Genomic DNA, 22,660 nt, shown 5'->3' with positions numbered 1-22,660 from the left:
TCGATATTCTCCTTACCACTGTGACTTGATTCATGCTTGAACAGCTTTTAACCCATAATGGATGGTGCAAGCTATCCCTGAATCCTTGTGGATGGGCAGTGTAATCTGTCATCTGATGACAATTCTGGAAAGCCCTGCTAAACAGAAAATTGTGTCTCTAAAGACCTGCCAAAGTTTGAAGATTCAGGCCGCGTCCTAGAAACGTGTGTCAACTTAATATTTGGGGCTAGGGCAGGGGTTTTCTTACAGATAAGGGCTTTCCCAGCATGGCCACAAATAGAATTGAGTATCTCTTCAGACCTTCCACCTGTGGCTTCGGGAACTCAGCTGAGACATTCAAGTGTTAACCTCTTGACTATTCTAAAGACTGGGTTTTTGCTGTAGGGTGTTGTGAGGTAATGTCTGTTAAGTTATTTTTCTCTTGTTTCTTCTCAGAAACAGCTAAGCTGATTGGCTTTTCTTGGAAAGCAGAAATTAAATTTCATTGGCATAACACAATCCAAGGAAAAATTTTCCCTTCTCACTACTCATGAGAAGAAAGTCTGGTCATTTTCTCTAGTTTGTGGTTTAGTCCCTATGGAAAGCAACTAGTATTCACAGAAAATGTTAACTGAGGGTATAAGTTCGAAAACAGCCAAAATAAGGTGGTTCTGAGCCGAGATGAATGCCCAAGTACTTGTGAGCTCTCAGTGCATACTGTTATTTGTGCTTAAGCTCCTAGTTTCTGTTACATTTCTTTTCCTAGTTTCTTTCATGTTTTAGCAGTAGAAACCAAACTCCAAAATTTTACTAATAATGAAAGAGTATGCCCCTTCCTATTGAATTTATCTCCTAATATTTACTTAGGTCTGTTTCTATTAAAACAGCTCAGAGGGATAGCTTTTCTAACCTCTTTTCTAATGTAGGTAATTAGAAAAACTTCCCCAGCTCTCAGGCTGTAGTTCATTATCAGCAGACCCCAAGAAGGTTGAATCATTGTGAGGAAAATGATCCTTCCATATATTATGCTAAAAATATTTGTCTCTTTGTAGTTGATTTTAGGCATTCTCAGAACTTACTTAAAGTGGGCATCTTTTTAAAAGAACTTTTTTTCTGAGCTCTAGAGCTGTTCAAACAGTAAATTGAAAGCCTGAAAAATATGTTTCCAGAGGATATTTCCTGATCTCAAATGAGGCATGAGTAAAAGTCCTTGAGTATGTGTCCTTTTGCATGTATGCTCCTGAATCCTAACATTGAAATTAATGAAATTCAGGCTTGTAGGCAAATCTTAAAAATCATGTAGTGTACCTTTGGCCTGATTCTTAAATCCCTGTACAGCACCCTAGATTGTGCTTGAATATCCCCTTTGAGGAGAACTCACAACCCCAAAGCAGCAAGTTCCATCTTAAAACAAGTTGATTATTAGAAAGATATTTTTTAAGTTGGTTAAAATCTGTCTTATTTTAATACTTTGTATTTTGTTAATGCAGCCCTAATTGGGGGTGTGGGGTGGGGGCTACAGGCTTTCTATTCCTATTTATTGAGCTTCTTATCGATTGGTAGAGTCTTATACACATGCATTGTTACCTATCCCCTGTCTAGAATTTGTATTGATTTTATGGACCAAAATTGGAGATTTTACTCTTATTGGTATATATTTTTCTTTTAAATATATTACAAGACAGATTTTATCATTCTAACCTGTTTAAACCTTTTTAGTCCTAATTCAACAGTCCAGCTTATTAAATGATTTGCTCATTATACCCTTTATAAATCAAAGATAAAAATATTTAACAGGAATGACAGAAATTAAAGGAAGAAGTTAAATTTCAAGCAAGTTATAGGGTACACACCCATGCTAGATGTGGATCTGTCTCCATTGCAGCACAGATATTCTTTCGCTGTCATTTAGTGCATTTGCCTCATTGGTTTGTGAGTACATTCTGTCTGATCATGCTTTCATGTTCTCTTGCTTTAGAGTGTTTTTCAGACTATTAAATTGAATGATAATTTTTTAGATATTCAAAACACAGAATAATGAAATCATTTCTGGATTGACTATAATAGCAGAGTGTCATTTAAAAGCAATCAAATTTCATAAGGAAGCAAATTAGATATGGATAGTAAAACTATCCTTTCTAACCTGTCCTGTCTATTCTTAATTTTCTACTTATTAAGGAAAGGAGAGAAATGACATTTTGAATGAACAAGCTTTCATGATATTTTACATTTGTATAGCACCTTGAAGTTAATGTGTATTTATATACATTTGTCATTTGTCAGACTTCTGGGTTTAGAAATCCTGTTATTAAAAATAATGTGAATTAGGTGACTTCAGGAAGATGGCTGACTAGAGCAGCTTGAGAATAACCCTGCTCAAAAGTTAGAGAAGGGACAGGAGATTGACTGAGACAGCAATTCGGGAGTGCGGCTGACCTGGGAGAGCCTTCCGCACCACATGTGGCAGCCCTGGTTGCAGAGGCCAAGAAACTGAGTGGCAGAGGGCTGGAGCGTGGCATGGAGGCGCGTAGCTGTGGAGCCCATGGGAGTGCATGGATGGGTACATAGGACTAGGAAGTAAGCCAGGCCGCCTTCCTTGGGCACACTACCCTCACCGGCACAGCCCCATGACCAGTGACTCACCCCATACCCCACACACCTGAACGCCCCCACCCACTCCCATTCCCCACACTTCAGGCACCCCCACCCCACCAGCCCCCAGTGCATGTTCCTGCCCCCCACCCCACCCCAAGTGCAGTCCAACCCACCTCCCAAGCACTACCTCCCTCTCCCTGTTCCCAGCACGTAAAGGTTGCGGGCATTAACCTCCATACCTAGGCTACCCCTGCCTCCCCTCCCCCCGCCTGCCCACACAGTCACACAGCCTCACCCTGCCCTCCCTGAGCTCAGCACATCCGTTTACAGCACTTCCAGGCCCACACATGCTCACAGGCCTCCAATCATGTCATCCAGCTCTGGGAGCTGCATGTTATAGCAGTCCTAGAACCGCGCGTGCATACAGCCCTCAGCCTCACTTCGCAGCTCTGAGAAAGTACCGACCTGCACAGCCAGGTCACATCTGCCCCTAATCCATGAAGGTGTAAACCTAACCTGCTGCCATAGCTCTGTGCATGCACACAAAGGGCCTTGTGTCTTAGACCAACACACACCAGGGTTACATCCCCCAGACTGGTGCACCCACACAGCTACATCCCCCCTGACCAGTGCGCACCCACTTCCACATGCACCAGTGTAACATCCCCAACCTGTGCCCATACCTGCCCTGAAACAAATCACCGTAATGAGTGCTCCACCCCATGCCCTGCCCCCTACTGTACAACTGTTCTGCAAACACAAAGCCTTAGACTACTGAAAGAAGTCAACTCCCAAAGTAAATCAATCAAGATATCTACACACAACAAAGACAGCAGAAGATCACTGAGCATATCACAATGCAGACAGATAATGACCAAATTAGAATACCTGAGGAGACACAGATGTTCGAACAACTAATCAAAGATGTTCATACTTTACATATTACTCTACTTAATAATATAAGTGGGATAGCAAATGACATAAAGGAGATCAGGAAGACAGTAGAAGAGCACAAAGAGGAATTTAAAAGACTAAATAGAAAAATAGTGGAAATCACAGTGATTAAAGACTCCGTTGACCAAATAAAAAACATACTAAAGGTACACAACACCAGATTTGAAGAGACAGAAGAAAGAATAAGTGATATAGAGGACAGGATCATTGACTTCAAAGACTCAAAACAGCGAATGGCAAAAAAGATGGAAAAAATTGAATGGGAACTCAGGGAAATAATAGACAAAACAAAGCACACAAGTATAAGAATCATAGATGTCCCAGAAGGAGGAGAGAGGAGTAAAGGGGTAGGAAGAGTAGTTGAGGATATGATGGGGAAACTTCCCAACCCCTAAGGACATAAATACACAAGTCAAAGAAGCCCAAAGAACTCCAAACAGAATAAATCCAAATAGGCCTTCCCCAAGGCACATACTAATCAGTCTGTCAAATGTTAAAGAGAAGCAGAAAATCCTGAAAGCAGCAAGAGAAAAACAATCTACTACCTACAAGGGAAATCAAATAACAGTGAGTTCAGACTATTCAACTAGCACCCTGGAGGCGAGAAGGCAGTGGTATGATATATTCAAGATCCTTGAATATATAGAGGGAATATTCTGAGGGAACAGAATATATAGATCTGACAAATAAAATAAAAAAGATAAGATGGTGGAATCAAGAAATGCCTTTTCAGTAATAACTTTGAATGTTAATGGACTAAATTTACCAATTAAAAGATATAGATTGGCAGAATGGATTAAGAAACATGACCCAACTATATGCTGCTTACAAGAGACTCATCTTAGACACAAGGATACAAATAGATTGAAAGTGAAAGGATGTAAAAAGATGTTTCACGCAAGTAACCAAAAAAAAGCAGGAGTAGCTATACTAATATCAGACAAAATAGACTTTAACTGTGAAGACATCATAAGAGACAAAGAAGGACACCATATACTAATTAAAGGGCCAACTCACCAAGAAGATATAACAATCATAAATGTTTATGCTCCCAGTAAGGACCTCCAAAGCACATGAGACAGACATTGGCAAAACTGAAGGAAGCAATAGATGTTTCAACAATAATTGTAGGAGACTTCAATACACAACTCTCCTCTATATATAGAACAACCAGACAGAAGATCAACAAGGAAATACAGAAGTTAAATAACTTGATAAGTGAATTAGACCTAACAGACATATATAGGTTACTGTACCCCAAAGCACAAGGTTATACATTCTTCTCTAGTGCTCGTGGAACATTCTCCAGGATAGATCATATGCTAGGACAGAAAACCAGTCTTTATAAATTTAAAAATATTGAAATTATTCAAAGCACTTTCTCTGATCATAATGAAATGAAGCTGGAGTTCAATAACCAACAAAGAATGAGAACATTCACAAATATATGGAGATAAATTAACATACTCTTAACCAACCAGTGGGTTATAGAAGGAATTGCTAGAGAAATCAGCACCTATCTGGAGATGAATGAAAATGAGAATACAACCTATCGGAACTTATGGGATGCGGCAAAGGCTATGCTGAGAGGGAAATTTATTGCCTTAAATGCCTATATTAAAAAACAAGAAAGAGCAAACATCAAGGACTTAATAGCAAACCTGGAGGTACTTGAGAAAGAACAGCAAACTAACCCCAAAGCAAATAGAAGAGAAATAACAAAGATTAAAGCAGACCTAAGTGAATGGGAGGACAAAAGAATAGAAAGAATCAATAAAACCAAAAGTTGGTTCTTTGAGAAAATCAATAAAATTGATGGGCCACTAGCAAAACAAGACTGACAAAGAAAAAAAGAGAGAGGCTGCAAATAAACAAAATCAGAAATGAGAAGCAGTACATTACCACAGACCCTGAAGAAATAAAAGAAATCATAAAAGGATACTATGGACAACTACACACCAACAAACTAGACAATTTAGGTGAAATGTACAAATTCCTGGAGACACACAAACAAGCTATACTGATTTAGGAAGAAATAGAAGATGTCAACAAACCAATCACAAGTAAAGAGAGTCAATCAGTCATCAAAAATCATGCTACAAAGAAAAGCCCAGGACCAGATAGCTTCAGAGGGGGATTTTATCAAACATTCCAGAAAGAACTAACACTAATCCTGCTCAAACTTTTCCAAAAAATTGAGGAAAAAGGAACTCTACCTAACTCACTTTATGAAGCTAATATCATTTTAATACCAAACCGGGTAAAGATGCTATAAGAAAGGAAAACTACAGGCCAATCTCCCTAATGAACATAGATGCAAAAATTCACTGTAAAATATTGGCAAATCAAATCCAACAACACATTAAAAGAATTATACACCATGACAAAGTGGGGTTTATACCAGCAATGCAAGGATGGTTCAATGCAGGAAAATCAATTAAGTAATACAGCACATTAACAAATCGAAAGGGAAAAATCACATGATCATCTTAATTGATGCTGAAAAGGCCTTCGACATAATTCAGCATCCTTTTCTGATAAAAACACTCCAAAAGATAGGGATCAAATGTAACTACCTCATTGTGATAAAGGGAATGTATGAAAAACCAATAGCCAGCATCATACTCAGTGGAGAGAGACTGAAAGCCTTCCCCTTAAGATCAGGTACAAGACAAGGATGCCCACTGTCACCACTGTTATTTAACATTGTGCTAGAAATTCAAGCTAGAGCAATCAGGCAGGACAAAGAAATAAAAGGCATCCAAATTGGAAAGGAAGAAGTAAAACTCTTATTATTTGCAGATGCTGTGATACTATGCTTGGAAGATCCTGAGAAATCTACAGCAAAGTTACTTGAGCTCATAAACAAATTCAGCAAGGTGACGGGTTAAAGTCAGTAACATTTGTATACACAAGCAATGGGCTAGCTGAGGAGTCAGTTAAGGAAAAAATTCCATTTAAAATACCAACTAAAAGAATCAAATACTTAAGAATGAAGTTAATTAGGGATGTAAAGGACTTGTACACAGAAAACTTCATAACATTGCTAGAAGAAATCAAAGGAGATATAAATAGGTGGAAAGACATTCCCTGCTCATGGATGGGAAAGCTAAATATAGTTCAGATGTCAGTTCTCCCCAAATTGATCTACAGATTCAACACAATACCAATCAAAATTCCAACAACCTACTTTGAAGATTTGGGAAAGCTAACTATCAAATTCATTTGGAAGGGAAAGAGACCCGGAATAGCTAAAAGCATCCTGAAAAAAGAACGAAATGGGAGGATTAACACTCCCTTACTTTAAAACCTATTATAAAGCCACAGTGGTCAAAACAGCATGGTACTGGCACAAGGACAGAAGCATTGACCAATGGAATTGAATTAAGAGTTCAGTAATAGACCACCAAATCTATGGTCAACTGATTTTTGACAAGGCCCCCAAATCTTCTGAACTGGAACAAAATAGGCTTTTCAACAATTGGGCATGGAAGAACTGGATATCAATAGCCAAGAGAATGAAAGAGGATCCCTATCTTACACCCTACACAAAACTAACTCAAAGTGGATTAGAGACCTAAATATAAAAACTAGCAGCATAAAACTTCTAGAACAAAATGTAGAGAAGCATCTTCAAGGCTTAATAATAGGAGGTAACTTCGTAAACTTAACACCCAAAGCACAAGCAACAAAAGTAAAAATAGCTAAATGGGAACTCCTCAAAATTAAATGCTTCTGCACCTCAAAAGACTTTCTCAAAAAGGTGAAGAGGAAGCCAACCCAATTGGAGAAAATATTTGGAAATCACATATCAGACAAAGGTTTGATTTCCTGTATATACAAAGAAATCATATACCTCAACAACAAAAGAACAAACAATCCATATATAAAATGGGCTAAAGATATGAATAGCATTTTTTCTGAAAAACAAATACAAATGACTCAAAAGCACATGAAGAGATGCTCGTTTTCACTAGCTACAAGGGAAATGCAGATCAAGACTACAATGAGATACCACCTCTCACCTATAAAAATGGCTGCTATTAAACAATCAGGAAACTATAAATGTTGGAAAGGATGTGAAGAAACTGGGATACTTATGCACTGCTGCTGGGAATGTACAATGGTGCAGCCATTATGGAAGACTATCTGGTGGTTCCTTAGAAAACTAAATATCGAGCTGCTCTATGAGCCAGCAATAGTGCTACTTGGTATATACCCAGAAGAGCTGAAAGCAATGACACAAACAGACATTTGCAAACCAATATTCATAGCAGCATTATTCACAATCACCAAAACATGGAAACAAACCAAATACCTATCAATAGACAAGTGGATCAACAAAATATGGTATATACATATGATGAAATATTATGCAGCAGTAAGACAAAATGACATCCTGAAGCACATGACAAGATGAATGAGCCTTGAGGACATAATGCTGAGTGAAATTAGCCAGACACAAAAGGACAGATTCTGTGTGATTCCACTTTTATCACCAGCATAAAGGTATAATCAGAGACTTGTAATATAGAATACAGGGGACTTTGAGATGTATAGAAGCTAGAGATGGGTGAACCATTAGCTAATGAGATTGAACTCCAATGTAAAGGAATAGATAGGAGCAAAGGTGATTATCTAGTGGGTCTATGGTAATATTACCATATTGAAGATGAACAAGATTGAAAGGAGTTGTATAGACCTACGTGTCCCACTGACTCACTCTAGAAATATGAATGAATTCTTGTAAGAATTACTTCAAAGATATGATTCTTGTATAAAGAGTTTTTAAGTCCACCGTACAGGGGGAAAACTGCCATTGCATGCTATGAGCTATGTTCAAAAGGAAACCATCAGCACTACCACGGCAACAGCAGAGATGAATAATGGGGTCAGGGACAAGAGTTAAGAGGAGATTTAGATCTCCTGTTTGGTGTGGGTGTGTTTATTGGTTTTCTTTCTCTTGGAAACAATGAAATTACCTAAAATAGAGAATGTTGATGGAGTATGGACTTTGGGCCCTCTACATGATGCCCGATGAATGCAGGTGGCTGAAGGATGCACTGATGGAGAAGTACAATGGCGAATGGTGGTGTATACTTATGAACGAAGGCTGTGCTGCTATGAAAAGAAACATTATCATGAAGCATGCAATGATGTGAATGAACATGTGAGATATTTGGTGAGTCAAAATAAGCCAGAAACAAAAAAACAACAATGGTATGGTCACCTTTAGAATATGTTTATAAGAAAACAGGGGCCTAGATTGTAAGCTTTCAGAGCAGACACATTAAGTCTGGAGTGGTGATTATTATTTCTGGATTTTGAGAGCCTGTTATATATATATAATCTGATATTTAGAGATAAGAACAAAGCCGAACAGGTTGGCTTAAAGTATTTCAGAACATAGGGGTAAGGAAGACAGTATCTGTATTTTATACACATACTCTTTGAGACCATTAAGAAAGGTTTATTTGATCTGGAACTGAAATTTTCTGTAGTGCGTAATCTAACACAACCTATCTGTATAGTTCATTTGAACAACTGAAACACACAGAGCACAGAATGAGAAAGAGGTCCTTTAATCCTGTATAGATTATTGTAATGCCTGAAAACATCCTAGAGTATATTAAGCAGATAATCAAAAAGTATTGGCAAAGTCCCCTGAGGGAGGGGAGAAAGACTATGGAACTATTAAACCTTACCATCAGGGAATCCCCTGATACTGTGTCAAACTTTAGGGACACCCAAATCAGTAGGCCATGCCCTCGATCATGAGGCTTACAGTTGTGAAGCTTATGTAGGTAGCATAGAAGCTTAGACTACCTGTAGACATGCCTGAGAGTTACTTCTGGAGGACTTCTGTTTTGCTCAGATGTGTCCTCAGTCTCTCTAAGCCCAACTCTGCAAGTGAAATCATTGCCCACGCCACTACATGGGACATGACATCCAGGGGTGAAAGTCTCTCTGGCAATGTGGGAGAGGACTCCCAGGGATGAATCCAGACCTGGCACCATGGGATCAACAATTCCATCTTGACCAAATGGGGGAAAAGAAGTATAATTAATAAAGTATCAGTGACAGAGAGAGATCAAATAGACTTAAGAGGCTACTCTGGAGGTTGCCCTTATACAAGCTTCAGGTCGACCTTGCTACCTAGCATAACCTGCCAACCCCCAACCAGGACCATTCCAGCCAATCCTAAAGAACACCTAGGGCAATTTATAAGATTCCACAAGGGTTCCAGGCGCTAGAGTAACTTTCCAGAAACCTACAACCTCCAGATGGGTCCCTGGTCCAGATAAGTCCTGAAACCTAACCCAGCCTCCCCAGAACATCAGATAGTTTCATCTCCCTTCCCCTTATTAGTGAATAACTCTTCTGATATCAAAAATTTAGAATTGCCATAGCCCAAACAACCCCAATGAGAGGTATGGAAAGATCAAAGGTGATGGTGGAATTATGCATAGAAGATAGGACTTAACAAATGAATATGAATGCTGAAGCATTTAATTGATACCTCTTTTAGTCTCCAGTATTTTAGAGCAGCTAGAAGGAAAAACCTAAAATCGTGAAATTGTAACCCATGTCAAAGTCTGAAATATGTTCTACAACTAATTGTGGTGCTGTGCTTAGAAATTTGTAGGGGTTTTTTTTTGGTGTATATATGTTATTGTTCACAAAAAAGAAGGAGAAAAAGCCGATTGTGATGATAAAAAAGTATTTAAGCCCTCTAGCCTCTTATATTCTGGAGCAGCTAGAAGGAAAATATGAGAGGATCGTATAGTAGCGCATGACAAGCTCTGGGATCTATCCTGTAACCACTTTTTGAAGAGTGCTTTGAAAACTATTGCTTTTTTATTTCCTTGCTTTATATATATGTTCTGCTATACAATAATAACAGTTTTAAAAAATGTGAATTAGACAGTATAAATAAAAATTTCCTTCTCTGAAATTTTTACCCTCTATATTTAGAAGTTCATAAAAGTAGAATTGCAGTACAATGACGTGTTCATATATCAAATATATATGTATATTTCTATCAAAATCCAAATTTGAGTTAATGCTAAATCTTGAGAAGGGCTCATTGACTATCTTAAAGTGGCATTTACACTCCAAGTACTAATAATTGCTGGCTTTTAATGGTTCATATCAGAAATTACAATACATGACCAATGATAGGTTCTTAGTAATTTGATTATTTAACAGTACTGTGGTTTGTTTTTTTCTTCCAAGGTCAAACATTAAGTAGATAATGCTGCTGAGGAGTGCTTCAAGTTGAACTTCACTTGATTTCGTTTCAGTTTATTTTTATCAAACTATGAGCTATGTAAAACTCTACTTAGTTGCCGTGGAAATACACAAATGAATATAATGCAATCCCTGTCCTTCAGCAGTGATCAGCAAGTACTTGGTTCTAATATAAAGCATACTGCTATATGTATTACATTAGAGAAATGAAGCATTGTGTATGTTTCAATTATTTCAGTAGCTTTTGTGGCATAACAAATCACACCAAAACTTATTGGCTTAAAACAAGAACTGCTTCTAGAGTAGGCAGTGTTCAACTCAGCTCAATTGTACTTTGAGGTCAGCTGCTACATTGGCTGATGAGTGACTGGTCTAGCATGCCTCAGCTTCATTAACTCTTTTCGGCTCCACATAATCTCTCAGCCACCAGCAGCCTAATTCAGGCTCGTTCATATGACATCTTGCCAAGGTTCCAAGAGAGCAAGAGGAAATGTACAAACCCCTTGAGGCCTAGACTTGGAACTTGCAGATAATCACATCTACTGTATCTGTTGGCCAGAGCAAGTGACAAGGCCAGCCCAAATTCAAGAAATGGGAAAATAGACTCCAGCTTATACTTCAGTTGCAATATAAGACTTATAATAGCATAAAAATTCAATTAGAAAATTATACAGTACCAAATCAGGATCTAGATTATATCTATAAATGTAAAATGAGGCCTTGAAATAGAGAGGTCTTTGTGGGCCTAACTAGTTTTAAAATATTTTGTGGAAACGGTGGAAAGTTAGACTGAAAGAAAGTTAGGCATTGATGAGAGGAGATATTTCAAGCATAGAAAAGTTTTGTTTTTAAGTTTTGTTTAAAAGCCTGGGTGTTTGTGTGTGTATGTGTGTTGGTTTAACTAGGATCTAAACTATTTTTTCGCCTTTGAATATTAGGTTAATTGCTTTAAAACCTCATTTCTTTATTTCTCTTCTTTCCATCTTATTTTTATCTTCAACTTCCTCTTGAACCTCTTTTTAATGTCCCACCCTTTACTTATTAAATGCTGCTTATTGATGACAACCCAAAAACTTTTCACATTTCTATTATTCACATTCATTAGGGCATTTTAACTTCCTCAGATACTTTTTTATATTATTTATTTCGTTTCCAGCCTGTTGTACGCTTGAACAACAGGAAAAGGTTTGAGGATGTTTTCTTTAGTAATGTCACATTATTTTCTGTTCCTTGGCTCCAACTGTTATTAACTTTTGATATACTTAAGTTTTTATAAAACTAAATGAACTAAAATAGAAAAAATTAAAAATAAAAAAAAAGTGAATGAACTAAGTCGTGACATTGTATCAGATCTCCTGAATGCAGTTTGTTGGCAACAGCTCTTATGCAGCAAAGCCATCCCAAGATATCTAAGGCTTTTTTTAGATTGAGCTGGTGACATTCCCTCTAGGCCAGTTATTCCCCAATTTCTAAATGTACAGTTTAAAGTAAACATAGTGCATTTCCATTGCAGACACTTGACCTGCCTTAAAAACAACTGTAGGACCTATGAGAAAAAAATGGTATCTTTCTCTTGAAAAATTGAAGAAATTCAGATATTATTCTTTCAGAGGTGTAGAGGTAGAACCAATACTTTCAGTTGGTCAAAATTAGGCAGGGAAATCTGAGAACTCAAGAAGCAAACTATGTTGAACTGCCCCTCCTATTTCCCATCCTATCTTGATCCTATTCAATAAAATTTTGATTTTCAAATCAAATCATCTTCCCTTCTCTTTTGCTCTGCCTGAAGTAACTATGTAAGAAGAACATTCTCTCTTTGGTTGACTGCTTTTGGCTCATATGGAACATTTTTTAGCTTTGTTTAAAAATCATTTTTATTCCACCATCAGTAGACAACCCATGTATGTCAAAAACTGATTTTGTCTGATATAGCATTTATAAAAATGATATATATTGAATGGCATTTCTTATTTACTGTGTCATCCTAAAAAATCTAAACTATTCCCTGACTAGAAGACTAGATAGAAGTTGGAGGGTGGGGTGCAGTTTCATATCTTAATAGGCCTCAGATGTCAGTCTTTTATTTTTTCATTACAACTGATAATCTGTATTTAACAGGAAGAAAGCCTTCTCCCACATATACTTCTTAATATTGGTCCTTAATCTGCTGGAAGGCAACTTTAGAGTGGATTGTAGTTTTCTCAGATATTTACTGACTACTCGTCAAGGAGTCGTGGAAGGAAAAGAAGAGGTGCTCATTTGAAGTATTCTGTTAGACCTTTAGATTGTGTATCATCTTGAATAGTGTCTTGAATAGTGGCCTGTAAAACTGGTAGTCATCTGAACCAGAGTCAGAAAGACTGAAGTGGATGGTGGGAGTTGGAAGCCATAGCACATTATCTTGGAAAAGATTATCTGCATCAAGATAGTAACATGTAGATGTAGGGAGGACAGATCAGAAAAGAAAATTCAGAGTACTCATATCTCAAAGGCATCTTGGATATGGATAGGATGTAGTAGTACATCAGACCATCTGCACAGATCTCTTTTCTGTTACAGAACCATTAAAAGTACTTATAGAATATATTCCATGTCTTCACAAGTACCACAAGCACTTGGATGTAGACCTCCCTAATCAGGACGTATTCATTCATTCATTCAACAGAATGCCTAGCAGTGTGTGAATAGTGCAAAAACAGAACACACACTTGTGGAGCTTATATTCTGTGTATGCATTTCATGCCTATAGATTAGACCTTTTCGATGTTATGCTCTTCCCAGAATCTCTCTTTGGGGCCCCGGTACTTTCAGTGTTGTCCTTCTATCTACATTTTAATTTTTTTTATTCTATGTTGATCAGTTTTAGAGAAGGCTGTAGAGTTTTCTGGCAAGATCTCCCAAGTAAGGTCAAATATGCTATACAATGATACACAGGCTTTCCGAAAATAACTTTTGGCTGTGGTTTGGCATCTTGGCATATATAGGATGGCAACTTGAAATACTTCAACAAGTAGTCCTTTAACTTTTGAAATCAGAGTTTTCCAGTTTGCCCAGGTTGTTCTGACAAATTTTCACTGAATATCCATAACCTTCAAGTGATCCCTCCAACCTTAAAGGAAATTCTGTCAGCAAATAGTTCCTTTTCCGAAGCGGGGAAGAGCTAACATCTTCTGGACATGGATCTGTTTAAAAAACAGAGAGAGAGAAAGAAAGAAAAGAAAAGGGAATATTTCTTAGAATAGACTCTACTGAATTAGAGTCTTTGACCTCAATTATATAGCCCAAGGTTGAATTAGCATACACAAGGATGGGCAAAGGCAAATAAGGTCTTCAGCTACTTGCGTGCTGCAGCAACCTCTGCAAACCAGATATATCTCCTTGCCTTGCTTGGGACATTAATAACTAGAGCCATCAGTGTCAATTTATGGAAGGAATTGCCAATAACATGTAACAAATTTGAGGATTTGCTGAATGTCTTAGTTGATTATAGAACTTAGAACTCTGACACTTTATATCATTTAATACCAGCCTCTTGACTAGGGAGGAGATGAGCTCAGAAATTCTACCTCAAGGCCTTTTCTGATTTGATACAGAATTCATTTTTTTCCAAACCAGGATCTCATGCCAAGCAGAGCACCATTCTTTGGTACATAAAATATGTCTTTTAAGTGCTGGGAAAGGACCCACACATTTAATGTACCAAATAGCATCAGTGCATGTTTGGAAGGCCATTTTCTATTCATTACCCTTCCACTATGGATCATTAGCACTTAAGAGGTCTAATTTCTTAAAGTCCTCATAGAGATTTCCCAAGAGATTGGGAATCAAAGGGAAGGAGCAAGTGATAGTAGTGGATTATAACCACATTGAAACAATGGTAATCTTATAAAAGGTAGACTTCTCAGTGATTTTTTAAGTAGAGAATATTGGGATACTAAAGGGGAAGAGCTGATGAACTTCAGTGTATATTTTCCAGAGAGAGGAAGCACACCGACTTATCGAGAGTGTTGGTCCCCAGCACTTGGTTTTTGCACAGTTGTGCTTGGCAGGGAGTAGCTTCTGGGTCCCTTTGTAGGCCATTCTCTTTAAGCAGTTTTTGTTTCTGGAAATGCTGGCTCATGAATAACAGGCACAGTGGGCCCTGTCAGGGCACTTAAATTGTGTAGATAGCAGATATGTGAAGAAAAGAAGTGGCTAAAAATCCTTCGGTTAAAAGCAGTTGTGGGCAACCTTTTGAGTAGGAGGAGACAAAACATTAGGCTTTTGATATATTTTCCCATGAACAGTTCATTGGGTTTGGCCTTTTGACTCATGGCCTCCCTGACTAACATTATGCATTGTTACTGTTGACCCATATTGGCACCGTCTTATGTTGGATGGGGACTCAAACCTAAAGTTTGATCGAAAGAATAAGTCAACTACCTAAACCTCCTTCCACATACAGCATGAATACACATACCCACAAACCTGGAACTTTGAGTTTCTGAGATAATACTATCTTCTGGAGACCTGAAGAAAAAGTCATCGCCAGTGAATTTCCTTGGAAATAGCAGTGATATCAAGGCTTTAGTGGTAGTGCTGGGTTAAAAAAACCCTGCCATATTTTGGACATTAATCTCAGTTCCATTAACGACACTGCCCAGCATTCTATACTCATAGGCTAAGGAAAGGGCAACAGAGCCAGGCCTTGAAACTAACTTGTAACTACTGCATTCTACTGATAGCCGCTGGAGGGCAGCAGAGAGTGACAACAAAAGGTCCAGATTTGAAATTTCGGGCATGTTTCAGTTAGCCAAGAAGCCAAGCCCCCTTAACTGTAAGAAAAGGAGCTACCTGGGAGGCACAGTTACAAGGATGAGTCCTGGGGGGAAAGGACCAAAAAAAGCATCTAGAACTTTGATGTAGAGTTTAAAGCCTTCCTTTTAGGTAAGCTTAGTAACCAGGAATAGGTACACTAATAAGATAAAACTGGTTGGGAAAGGGGAATCAGCAGCATCAATGAAGGCAAGAAACCAAAAGGACAGTCCAAAGTGACAAGGGGCAAGTAAACGTGGAACAAGAACTAAAATGGAAGAAAGATCTTTAATAGGGGCCAAGCCAAAGTGAGTGAGTTGAGGAGGCAACGTCAGGAGACTCTCTTCAGAGGAGACTCTCTGAAGCTGTGGTACTCAAGAAGGAGCCTTTTGTTGACTACATATGAGCAGGAAGAGAGACAAAGGAAGAAATTTACATACAAACAGTGATATCTGTGGGGTTTTCACCTTCTAAAATAGTTCCTCCTTGATTAGCCAGGATCATTTTTTTCTTGGTCTTTCTTAATTTCAAAAGCAAAATAACTCTTTGAGAATGGGTGAGGGGGTATGAGGGAGGGGTAAGAGAGAAACGGAGGGATGTGTGACAAGATATTTTAAGATGTGACTAAGGAATTCTTATACATGAAGTGAAATTGAACTTGGGCGTAAGTCCTTATGAACAACATTGGTGTGAAAGGACAGCTGATTCCTTAGGATAACTTCTGATATTCCCTTTCCATATTTTATACTGTAATACTTACTAAGAATATCCAGTAGAAATGAAAAACTGACTCTGGTGACTAGTTATATAGGCAAAATCCCAATCAGTCTAGGGAGTCAGGATCTGTTCCCAGTAGGTTAGCAGAGAGCTGAGTTTGGAGTCTCTTCTGAATAATTGCTGAACACTCAGTAGTTTTCCAAACCTCTTAGGTATGGAGAGAAAGCTCGTTTGGTCTGTTAAACTTCTAGTGTCTCCCCTCTTTTCCTCAATCCCTTAAACAGCAGGAAAATGGGGCTTCTCTAACCACAGATTCCACAAGCCCTCCCTATATTTGTGGCAGGAATTGGGCAGACCTGGGTTACTAGCTGTGACACTTGGCAAATTGTATGACCTGTCTAAGATCCTTGGCTATAAATATTAACTGTATTTAATGCTTAAGCAATGTTATCATGATGCTTGATATTTGTAAAGTATATAATAAATGATATTAGCTATTCTCATTACTGCTATTACTATTACTACTACAATGCTGTCAAGGCCTACTTGAGAATTGTACATATATGAGGATGGTACCCAAGTGAAAAGTAGGAGACCTGGAGTGATTTCTTAACTCTTTCTAATTCATTGCATGATTTAGGGTATTTGTGCCTTTGCCTGCTGGCTCCTAATGGGGTTCCTGCTGTCTCTCAGGGAGGTAGGGATTGAAAAAAATAACTGTTAAATGTTCTGAGCTCTTTACTGTTATATTGGCATAGAGATGAGTAAACAAAATAATTCTTGAGTTAAGTTTAACGAAATTAGAAGTAGTTGTTTGCTTTACTCTTTCCATAAAAATGTTTATTTATGAAAAAAATAGTATAGTGTATTAAAATTTTAAGATGAAAAATAAAAACTAATTAAATCTATTGTGTTAACTTTTTACTTTGTGGGCCCTTTTTGGTCTTTTTCTGTATGCATATTTGTGTTTTTTCATATTCAACTTTTTCATTTAATATATCTTAAAGATTTTTTAGACTTACATTTTAAATCAGTTTTATTCAGGTATAATTTACATGCAACAAAATACACCTGTTTTTTTGACGTTTTTTATTGTGAAGTTTACACAAAAACACAATAATTTTAAAAGTAGTTACAGAACAGATTTCAAAATCTGGTATGGGTTACCATTCCACAATTTTAGGTTTTTCTTTCTAGTTGCTCAAAAACATTAGACACTAAAATAAAAAGCAGTACAATGATTCAAAATTAGTGTATAAAACTTTTGTAGAGTGTCAGTTAGAGCCCTAGGTGTTCTTGAGTTAACAGGAATGATGTTGGTTGGGGTTTGGCAAACCATGGCAATTAGCACTATCTAGCTGAAGCTTGCATGAGAGTAGATTTCAGAATAGCCTCTCAACTCTATTTGAAATCTCTTAACCACTGAAACCTTATTTTGATACATTTCTTTTCCCCCTTTTGGTCCAGAAGGTGTTGTCGATCCCACAGTGCCAGGGCCAGGTTCATCCCCAGGAGTCATATCCCATGTTGTCAGGGAAACTCTCACCCTGAATGTCATGTCCTATATAGGAGGGGAAGGTACTGATTTTCCTTGCAGGGTTGGGCTTAGAGAGAGAGGCCACGTCTGAACAACAAAAGAGGTTCCCTAGAAGCAGCTCTTAAGCATAATCAAAGGTAGGCTTAGCTTCTCCATTACAGCAATAGGTTTCATGGGCAAGCCTCAAAGTCAAGGACTTGGCCTATTGACTTGGGACTCCCTAATGTTTAAGAGAGTAACAGGGATCTCCCAAGTGGGAAAGTTTAATAGTTCCATAGTTTTTCTCCAGTCTCTCAAGGGACTCTACTAATACCTTTTAATTATCAGTCCACCATAATCCTGGGATGTATTGGGGTATTACATTAAGCTATACAGAATTGCAAGGCCTCATTCCCATTCTGGGTTCCGTGTGTTTGGGTTGTTTAAATGAGCTATCTGGGCATATTGATTTTAGATGGTGTGTTACAGAAAATTAAGTTTCTAGATACAATAAGCCTCTCTGCCTTTGGTCTCATACAGTAGGAAAATGTACCTATTTTAAGTGTACAGTCCATAAGTTCTGACAAATACATTAATCTGTGTACCTACAAGCACCACTAACACAAACATTTCAGTCATCCCTATAGCTCCCTTGTGCATCCACTGATCTGCTTTTTGACTATAGATTGGTTTGCATTTTCTTAAATTTTATACAAATGGAATCATATAATACGCATCCTTTTATGTGTGGCTTCTTTCATTCAGCATACTGTTTTTAAAATTCTTCCATGCTAAGATTCTGCAAAGGTTCCAAGCACTATGATAGTTTTCTAGAAACCTACACCCTCCAGATGGGTTCCTAGGCCAGATAAGTCCTGAAACCCAGAGGGGTCAGCTTCTCCAGAACATCATCTAGTTCCATCCCCCTATCCCATATTATCAATAGCCTTTTCCAATATGAAAACGTTAGAAGGGGCATAGCCCAAATGCCACTAAAGATTGGGAGAAAGATCAAAGGAGAAGGTGGAGGTTTTAACAGAGAGGATAGGACTTAGAAATGAGTATGACTGCTGAACCATTATATTGATATTTCTTTTAGTCTCCAGTGTCTTGGAGCAGCCCTAGGGAAAAATCTAAAACTGTGAAACAGTAACAACATACTGAACTCTGAAATCTGTTCTATAATTAATTGTTGCAGTGTGCTTTGGAATTTATTGCTTTATTTTTGTATATAAGTTATTTTTCACAATAAAAAAAGAGAAGCATACAAATGGAGTCAAGAAGCTATTCTAGAGGCTACTCTTATTGCAAGCTTCAGCTGGATACTGCTCATTGCTATGGTTTGCCAAAACCCAACCAACATCATTCCTGTTAACCCTAAAGAACACCTAGGGCTCTAACTGAGACAATCCAAAAGTTTCATGTACTAAGTTTACTTTCCTGAAACCTATAACCTCCACAGGATTCCTAGGCCAGATAAGTCCTGAAACCCAGAGGGACCAGCCTCTCCAAGAATATCAACTGCTTCCATCCCCCATCCTATATTGTTGACACCCCTTTTCAACATGAAAAAATTAGAGTGGTCATAACCCAAAGACCCCTATTGATTGGGAGTAGGATCAAAGGAGAAGGAGAAGTTATAGCAAAAGAAGATAGGATTTAACAAATGAGTATGACTGCCGAATCATTATAATGATATTTCTTTTAGCTTCCAGTGTTTTTGAGCAGCTAGAAGGAAAAACTTGAAATTGTGGAATAATAACCCATACCAAACTTTGAAATGTGTTCTGGAATTACTTATTAAAATGTACTTTAAAATTATTGTGCGTTTTTTTTGTATATATGTTATATTTCAGAATGAAAAAACATTTAAGAAAAATTCTTCCACAGTGGTGAGTGTTTAATAACATTCCTTTTTGTTGATGGATTATATTTCTTTATATGGATATATTACAATGTGTTTATCCATTCACTTGTTGATGTTTATGAATGCTTGGTGTTTCAATTTTGGGCTATTATGAATAAATCTGCTATGAACATTCATGTGCAAGTGTTTATATAGACATGTTTTTCTCTTGGGTGATACCAGAAATGAAATTACTGGGTCTATGGTAAATGTATGTTTAACTTTACTTTTTTAAATGGGAAACTATTTTCCAAAGTGGTTATATCATTTTCCATTCCCACCTGCAGTGTATGAAAATTCCATTGTTCTACATCCTTGGTGCCTGGTGTGATAGTCTTTCATCTGTATATTGAGGCATAATTTATATCCTATAAAATTCATCCACCTTTATTATACAGTTCTATAACTTTTTACAATCTTAAAAACTGTAATCACCATCAAATGTTTCCAAAACTTCCTTCAGGCCTCTGTGCAGTCTCCTCCCCTAGCTCCCAGCCTCTAGCAATGACTGCTCTGATGCTATAATTTTGTTTATGCAAATGCCATATAAAGGGAATTATACTTTTAATTTTGGCTTCTTTCACTTAGTAAAGTGTTTTCAAGATTCGTTCATGTTCTTGCATACATTAGTAGTTCATTCCTTTTTTGTGATTATATATATATATATATATATATATAAAACATAAAATTGGCCATTTTAACCAATTTTAAATGTACAATTCAGTGGCCTTAAATTACATTTACTATGTTATACTATAACACACTACCATTACCAAAAGATTTTTGTCACTCCAAACAGAAACTATACCAATTAAGCAAAATGTCCCCCATTACCCTGCTTCTCAGACCCTGGTAAATTGTAATCTACTTTCTGTCTCTATGCATTTGCTTATTCTAGATATTGCAATTAAGTGGCAACATACAATTTTTGGCTTTCTGTGTGTGACTTATTTCACTAAGCATAATATTTTCATGGTTCGTCCATGTTGTAGTATGGATCAGAACTTCATTCCTTTTTATGGCTGAATAAAGTTCCTATATATAATTATATATATATTTATATACATACATACCATAATTTGTTTATCCATTCATCTGTCAGTGGACACTTGGGTTTTTCCATCTTTTAGCTGTTGTGAGCAATGCTGCTATGATATGCACATATTTTTATGTGGACATGTGTTTTCATTCCCTAGAGTAAATATTTAGGAATGGGCTTGCTGAGTCATACAGTAGGTATATGTTTAACTTTATAAAAAACTTTAAACTGTTTTCCGAAGTGGCTTTACCAGCTTGCATTCCTACCAGCAGTGTACGAGAATTGCAGTTGCTCTGCACCCTTGTAGCATTTGATATTGAAAGTTTTTTTTCCCAGCCATTCTAATTGGCATGTAAGGGAATCATACAATGATTTTAATTTGCATTTCTCTATTGGCAAGTGAGAACCATTTCATGCACTTATTTGGCATCTGTGTCTTTTCTTTTGTGAAGTGCTTGCTCAGGTCTCCTGTCCATTTTTAAAATAATTATTGCATTATAAAATTTTTTTAATGTTTACTCTGGTTAAGTCTTTATCATATATGTGTTTGGCAATTTTTTTTTCTCCCAGTCTGTGGCTTGTCTTTTCATTTTCTTAGCAATATTTTGAAAGGCTTGAGTTTTTTTAATAATGTTTTATTCTCTCATAACTCATGCTCTCTATCGTATAATCTAACAAATCTTTGCCTAACCCAAAGTCAAAATGTTTTCCCCTGTTTTCTTCTAGGAGTTTTATAGTGTTAGGCTTTACATTTAGATCTATGATGATACATTTCTAGTTAATTTTTCAATATGCTATGAGATATGGGTTTGGGTTCTGTTTTTGCATAGAATGTTGAATTGTTCTAGCTCCATTATTTGAAAAGACTATACTTTCTCCAATTTTTGCCTTGACACTTTTTTAAAAATATTAGTTGACCACATATATATATGGGTCTTTTTTAGACTCTATATTCAGTCTGTTGATCTATGTGGCTGTCATTTTGCTGTATCTTAATCTTCATATTATCTTGAAGTCAAAAGTGGTATGAGTCCTCCAGCTTTGTTCTTTCAAAATTATTTTAGTTATTTGAAGACCTTTATATATATATTTTGGAATCAGCTTGTCAATTTCTACAAAACAGCTTGCTATAATTTTTATTATAGTTGTGTTTAATTCAATGATCAATTTGGTGAGAATTGACTTTCTGACAATACTGAGTCTATAATGAACACAATCTGTTCTTCATTTATTTGTTTTCTTTTATTACTCTCATTAATGCTTTGTAGTTTTCAGCAACTCTTGCACATATTTTGCTAGTATTTCATATTTCCAAAGTATTTCATATTCATTTTATTGATACTGTTCTTTTAATTTCAGTTTTAGTTAGTCATTGCTACTATGTTGTTGTAGTTTGCTAGCTGCCAGAATGCAACACACCAGAGATGGATTGGCTTTTAATAAAAGGGGATTTATTTCATTAGTTCTTCAGAGGAAAGGCAGCTAACTTTCATCTGAGGTTCTTTTTTACGTGGGAAGGCTAAGGGTAATCTCTGCTGGCCTTCTCTCCAGGCCTCTGGGTTCCAACAACTTACCCCAGGGTGATTCCTTTCTGCATCTCTAAAGGCCTGGACTGAGCTATGAGTGCTGAGATGAGCTATGCCAAGCTGCTTGGGCTGTGCTATGTTGTCTCTCATTTAAGCACCAGCCAATTAAGTCAAACGTCATTCACTGCAGCAGGCACACCTCCTAATCAACTGCAGATGTAATCAGCAACAGATGAGGTTCACATACCATTGGCTCATGTCCGCAACAACAGAACTAGGTGCCTTCACCTGGCCAAGTTGACAACTGAATCTAACTACCACATATGTGGAAACACATTTGATTTTAGTATTTGATTCTGAATCTCAAACTTGCTAATTCATGT

The 22,660-nt window shown here is 37.2% G+C and overlaps 1 protein-coding gene across 5 annotated transcripts in view; it reads left to right on the top strand.

The window, feature by feature from the left end:
* Positions 1–22,660, top strand: part of EXOC6B (exocyst complex component 6B) — an 870,074-nt gene that overhangs the window by 686,977 nt on the left and 160,437 nt on the right. The gene's annotated exons all lie outside the window — the stretch shown is intronic.

This window comes from Tamandua tetradactyla, chromosome 17 (genome assembly GCF_023851605.1).
Source record: "Tamandua tetradactyla isolate mTamTet1 chromosome 17, mTamTet1.pri, whole genome shotgun sequence".
Lineage (NCBI taxonomy): Eukaryota > Metazoa > Chordata > Mammalia > Pilosa > Myrmecophagidae > Tamandua > Tamandua tetradactyla.
The sequence above is the reverse complement of the archived record's forward strand: the minus strand, read 5'-3'. Positions and strand labels throughout refer to the sequence as shown.